A 7,630-nucleotide genomic window follows, 5' to 3' on the forward strand; every position below is an offset into this window, starting at 1 on the left:
CACATAACCTAAACAAACAAGGAAAAAGTGTATACTTCTCTACCATATTATTGTTCCATTATGGAAAAAAATATATATATTCTTCATCCCATAGTCATTTCCTTCATTACTATTTTCAGTCTTCACAAAAATTTATATAAGTTCTATTGGGAATGACTCTGGGCCAAGGCCCATGTCAAAAAGAAAAAGTTGAGCTTGAAGGAAAGAAATGATTTTTGTCCCATGTTGGAAGATGTAACATTGTCAATAGGGTGTTGGTGAACGAACATTTATGTGATTACTAATATTTGATATTTTATTCACTCTATCTATGAAATATATGATATTTTAGTTGCATTAATCACAAATTAGTAAACTAACATCCAAGGTTATCGTTGTAACTTAAACATGTATGTGGAGACATACAGGTGGGTCATGTTTAAGTGATAACCTAAATGGTCTGTAATATATGGATAAGGTTGGGTATCTTATCCTAGGACACTACGAGTATGGTCCGCTTTGTAGGTGCTACAAATGTTGTAAAGTACTACAAATGATCTGATCCTGATCATTCATGTATTAGACATACAAGTGGGGATATTGTATACAAAATAATTTGTATAAGAACGGATCACAAAATGTTTAGTCTCGTTATATAACGTCGTTCATAATAAATACTTTCATTTCACTAGGATAACCATAGGTAACATGACCTCAATCCTGAGTGAGTTATGAACTACTGTTTATGAAGGCAATCATTTGATTTGTATGGGTGAGAGTGGCCAGATCGCCGACTCAATAAGCCTACAATTTTTGGGATTCGTATGATTGGGGAGTTGGAAAATTCAGCTGCACGAGATGGAATTCACTCCTTCCCCAAAGTAGGAGTAAGTAGATAAATTGCTCCCTTAAGGACTGATTTCGAGTCTTGAACAATGTGACGTCACACCATCTCTTGGCCATAGAGGGGTTAGTCATAGTGGGACTATGATCTGTTGTTCATTAGAGGGATCGGTGGTACTTAAGAAGTTAGATGTAACTATAGGGACAAAATGGTAATTTAGTCTAGCTGTACTTACGAGCAATTTGTGAAGGGTCATGGTACTATTGATTGGTTATATCCAATGGACACACAAATATATTTGTAGTGCGAAGAGTGCAGTTGTTGGTCTTTAGTGGAGTGTTTGACAGTTAACGAATGGTGGATGAAGTAATTAAAGAGTTTAATTAGTTATTCACATATTGCTGGAGCTTCAAGCTACAGGTCTTAAAATGATTTAGTCGATAATCAGTTTTTGGGTTAGTTTGAAAGGTTTAAATTAACAAGAGGGAATTTAATTATGTATGATATACTTAAATTAATACAATTATATATGATATAATTGACATAATATATTTGATACATGATAGTTTAATTGGAGGAACAAATATTTGAATATGATTCAAATATATTTTCTATGAAGAGGATTCATATTTGGTCAATTCAATATAAATATGATTTATATTAAATGCCATAAAATAGAGAAAAATAACTATGGTTTGTATATTGTATATGATGCAATATTAAAACTATAGGTTATGAATATGATATTATAAGTTGATTATCATATTTATTTATGATCATTAATTATTTGATAATTAATTCCATTTTTCTCTCTAACCACCTTAGTGGGAAGTTATTTAGTTTTATGGTAAAATGGGATAAATAAAAATATAATTTTTATTAATCTAGATCCAAGGCACACGACTTGTGAAGTCTTTTACACGATGAAATCATAGCCTATGCGATAGACCTACTTCTCTAAACGATTGAGTGTCTTTCTATGCGATAGAGAGCAGTTTCCTTCAATCATCTTCCTCTTCCAAACCACAAACACCCTCCTAACCAAAATAGTCAGAGCCTACCACTCTTGGGTTCTCACACCGATAATACTAAGGTAACTAAGTGGTAGTGTCCTCATTTGGTTCGAGGGTTGCATTGTGTTTGGAGTGTTCGTGTTTGATCGAGGCGTTCATGAAGGTTTGAGAGATTAACGCAAAGAAGAGTTCTTTAAATGTATGATCTCTTAAACCTTGTTTCTTATTTAGAAAGCATGTTGTAATTTATGTTTTGATGCATAATCTGTCTTGTTTACTGTAAATGTTTGTTTCGATCGAAATGGGATTTAGACGATCCACTTCCACTCAAAGGTTCTTTGTAAAACGAGTTCCTTCATAGGGTATATATGTATAAAAGCATGCAAGGAAACTTCCAAACTGTGGTTGTGATGGAAGTAAAAACCTTTCCTACATGCGTGAGCTAACAATGAGTGTGTGTTAATAGATAACTTTGCCATTGCCGGAGTATTTAGAAAAGGGAAAGTTCTCTTAAAACTCACTTATAGAAATTCACTCTGTGAAATATAAATTCATCTGTTTAAATGATAAATCGTTTTGCGAATATAAAGATGCTGAATTTTTTTAGCATATATTTCCCATGATTAAGGTAGCTAATGAGTTAATCAGTATATTTAGTAGTGATAAAACATATGCCTTTTATTCTTCTAACAGTATGCCTAAAATTAAACCTAGAAGAAGTAAGAGATCGAGAATCGAGAAAGTTTTGGTTATGATTTATTAACTACCTCTTTAGTTGAAAGGTCATACGATATAAACAATTAATTTGCATACATGTATTTAATAGATGAGGATCTTAAAATTTACCAAAAGGCCTTAAGTTTTGTAAACTCTAACTTATGGAAATAAGCTATCAAGAGTGGACTAGATTCTTTAATTGTGAATTAAACTCGGGACATGGTAGATCTCCCTAGGGGAAGTAAACCAATTAGATGTAAATGGATATTTGAAAAGAAAACTATATCTAATGGCTCAATTAAAATATACAAAGCTAGATTAGTAGTAGCGGGTTATATGCAAAAACAAGATATTGACTACTCTGATACATATTCTCCTGTAACTAAAATAGCTACAATTAGAGTCTTGATTGCCTTGACTATCTTTTATGGTCGAATACACCAAATGGATGTAAAAACAACTTTTCTTAATGAAAGCCCATAAGAGGAAATATATATGATATAACCTAAAGACTTTACGGTTGCCAATCAGTATGATGACATACGCAGACTTTAAAAGATCACTTTATGGTCTTAAGTAAGCTTTCAAACGATGGTATGAAAAATTTAATAATACTTTACTAAATAACTATTTCAATGTTAATTCCTCTTACATGTATGTTTACTAAAAGTTATCTGGACCTGATTATGTGATCATCTGCTTGTATGTTGTTGATATGCCTTTTTTTTGTGCAAACATAGATGTGACCGATAATGCCAAGTTGTTATTGTTATCACGTTTTGAAATGAAAGATCTAGACGACACTGATGTTATATTTGATGTTAATATAATGAAAATATGAAAATGGGTTTCTTTTTGTCAATCACACTATGTTGAAAAACTGTTAAATAGATTTGATAATTTTAATGACGCTCTCGTAAGAACATCTTACGTTGTTAGCACGAGTCTTAAGAAAAATAAGGGATATATTGTTTCTCGACTTGAATATACATCGATTATAGGAAGCGTTATGTTTCCAATAAATTGTACTATACCTGATATTGCACGTGTCATTAGTAGATTGAGCAGACATTCACATAATCCAGACAAATATAATCGTGTCGTATTAGAAGGGTATTGTGATGCAAACTAGGTAACTAGCAATGACAAAGTAAGCTCCACTGGTGGATATGTGTTCTTACTAGGTCCGATAGCCATTTAATGAAAATTTGTAGAGCAAACGTGTATAAGAGGTATACATGGAGTATGAATTTATAGCTTTTGAGCTAGCACGATAAGAGGCTGAGTGGCTTTATTAGCCTACCAAGAGATGTACCATCAGGGGGTATCGGTATCAATTTTTTTGCATCGTGATTCACAAGCAAGGAATTGCCAATAATGGTACGTATAATGACAAAATAAGGCATATACGTCTCTGACATGGAGTTGTGGAACAGTTATCAAAATGATGAATTGTCTTCTTGGAATATGTAAGGTATATGAGGAACTTGGCAGGTCTTTTAACCATATACCTAACAAGGATGATAACTTTAGAATCCTCAGTGGGCATGAGACTCAAACTCTTAAAAACTTCACGACCCTTTTAGGTGGTACGATATGAACTTGAAGGATAATTGTGAAATCTTCACAGCTTAGTTTTTGAGTGGATTATCTTTGACAGACTCGATACTATTGGTCATGATATGGACTATATGTGAAGTCTTCGTAACTCATATTTTTAGTGGTCTATTGCTATAGAATTGATTAAGCAATTAACATGGACGTGAGAGTGTGGCTACCTTATATGAAAGAGTTTAAGAGTCTCTTTATATAGCTTTTACAGTGACCTAAGGTTTATATGCATTGCCTTAAATAACACATATTATATCGTAGAATTAAGGAAATTTAAGGAATAAAACGTGTTAGGGGGCCACAATCATAGTCATTCAAATGTCAAGAGGTAACTCATTCTCTTTATAAAGTCGTTGCCCTACTTCACTGTGCATAAATTAAAATCGTAAGATATTGATGCTTAAGTTTAGTCTCCTGTATTTGCTCATAAGTAGTTTTTATTTTTTTTTAATGTTGTTTTATATTTGTTTGTTATACCAATCATTCGTGAGAAATTGTTATGAATGACTTTGGACCAATGCCTATAGCAAAAAGTTAAGCTTGAGAAAAGGGAATGCGTTTTGCCCCACATTGAAAGATTTAACATTGCGAATATGGTATATTTATACACGGGCAAGTTCTACATTTTTTTTTAAAACTAACTCTCTACTACCTTTCCATTCAAAACAAACTATACGTTTGATTTAAAAATTACTATCGTACTTTTACATTTTTTAAAATTATTTGTTGTTTGCCAAGTCAATTGTTTGTTTGTTTTTGTTTTTTTTTTTTTTTTTTTAATTTCAATTTAATGGCAGAGACCATTTTTAAACTATATGGACCAAAGTTGGATATTTTGAAGTACAAAGACTAAAATGGAACAAGTATCAAAATACAATGACTAAAATGATGTTTTAACTTTTTTAGTAACTAATTTAAATAATTTAAATATGTTCGATAATTTAATTTTTATTGACTCGATAATTAATTAATATAACAATATATTAAACAATGCTATGAACCTCAGTGACCAATATTTATAAAATTGTTTCTTTGAGTATTTTCAACTTTCTCAGACCACACCGAAATTCCAACAAAACAAAAGATTTCGTTTGATAATCACTTGATTTTCTATTTTTGTTTTCGAAAATTAAACATATAAACACTATCTCTATCTCTAAATTTATTTGTTTGTTATCTACTTTTTACCAATGGTTTAAAAAACAAAGATAAATTTTGAAATCTAAAAAAATAGCTCTTAAAAATGAATTCAACCATTGTACTTAAAGAATGTACAAATTATTAAAAGGAATGAAGAGGAAACCCACTTAATTTTCAAAAACCAAAAACAAAAAATGAAATAGTTACCAAACGGGGCCAAAATATTTGTAGTTACATTTGTAAACGTGTTAAGTTTGTCACTCACAAATTTTTAAGTTCATACCATGATTGAAAAAAAAAAAATACATTCCTTCCTAATTGTTTTTTTAATTGGATTATAATTTATACAGTAATTTTAAAAAATATTTTTCAAAGTAAAATACGAAGTACATGCAAACAATACTAGCTGATATTAAATATATTAAGGTGTTCAAATAACCCGACAATTCGAACAACCCGGACCACCCAACCAAAAATGTAAGAATTGAGTTGGGTCGTGGATTGGCTAAAAAAATGGGTTGACCCAACCCAACCCGAATTATATATATTGTTTAAAGTTTGATTACTTTGTGAATTTTTAATTTTTTTTTTTTAGATTGTTGTGATATTTATCTTTGTTTAAAGTTTGCAATAAATATAATAGATATTTAATATTTAGCATTTGAAGTTTATGAAGTTTTAGTTATTATCATTTGTTGTACATAAATTAATATATTTTTAAATAAAAAGAAAAAACAACTGACAACCCAATCTGAAATTTAAGGGTTGGGAAGATTGCCAACCCAACTAATCAGAATTTTCGGATTGGTCCAAAACATATCTTCAATCCAACCCATATACACCCTTAAAATATACCATCTAAAAAAATAGTTATCGAACGATTTTATAACTGTATCACAATTCATAAATAATATTTAAAGGAAAATTTGTATATTTCAAACGTTCAATTTAATAATTAAAAATATTTGATACATTATAGGTTAAATGAATTTAACTCAACGTTAATTGATTAATTGATGTTTAATGTTTTTCTTAAAGTCTAGAGAGTTCCATCACTCATTCTGTAATTACTGTACGAAGTTTGAAAAATTGAAATAGTAGACACAAGCCCAACTTAGGATGTAACTACTTTATTTAATGTGTAGACATTTTTCTTGTGGGGCATTTTGATTATTTTTTTTTTTTTTTGAAGTGTATTATCTGTTCAATTTTTATGGTCAATGTACTGCAAATATTCAAATTGAATGTTTTTAATATTTGACTATAGAAAATAAAAAATCGCCCAGAATTTTAGTCACTGATGAAGTTAATTAATTATATTTAATTATAAATTAAAGGAATCTTTTTAAATATAAAAAAGTATTTATATTTTATNGCCCAGAATTTTAGTCACTGATGAAGTTAATTAATTATATTTAATTATAAATTAAAGGAATCTTTTTAAATATAAAAAAGTATTTATATTTTATAACAAAAAATTCCAAAATACAAGTTCTATTGACACTTTTTGCTATAAAGTGTAAATATTATTTAGATTTCTCTACTTAGAAGTATTTTCCTAAATTTTAAATGGTGTTTTTTTTAAAAGTCAGATATTATTTTAGTCATTCACTTTAACACTTGTTCAATTTTAATCAATGTATTTTTAAATGTCCAATTTTGATATTCGTAGTTTGATTACAACTGAAATTTAGTTATTTAAAGTTACTTTCTTTTAATATAAATCGAATCTGGTTAAATAATAATAATAATAATTTTCATGTAGTAACTACAATATAAATATATTTTAAAATTTTACAGTAAAAATGCTAATAGAGAATAAAAAGCTTTTGGAAAAAAAACATTAAAGACTAAATTAAAAAAAATAATAATAAAATTGGACATTTGAAAGCAATGTAATTAACATTGAATAATCCTCAAAATAGATGAATCAAAATGGAATTCTGATAAAATAAATTAAAGGATTTCAAATGGTTGTTTTTTAAGTATCGTATTTACTTTTTCAAATTAATTTTTTGTTTTAATCACATTAGATTTGATCTAATGTAGAGAGAATAATTTAAAGATAATAGTAATAATCTAATATCCTAAAATAAGTATAATTCAATTTACATTAAACAATAAATAATGATAATATCATACAAACACTAACAAAAAGCCACATTTTTCAATACATTAAAAGGAAAACAAAATCACGTGTCCCTTTTTTTTTTTTTTTTTTTTTCATGATATATGTAATGGATTTGAATCCCACATTTTTTTTTGTCGTTATATATTATTATGTCAGTTGATATATGCTAATTTTGACATAAAAAACTAAAAATTT

Source organism: Benincasa hispida, chromosome 11, assembly GCF_009727055.1.
Source record: "Benincasa hispida cultivar B227 chromosome 11, ASM972705v1, whole genome shotgun sequence".
NCBI lineage: Eukaryota > Viridiplantae > Streptophyta > Magnoliopsida > Cucurbitales > Cucurbitaceae > Benincasa > Benincasa hispida.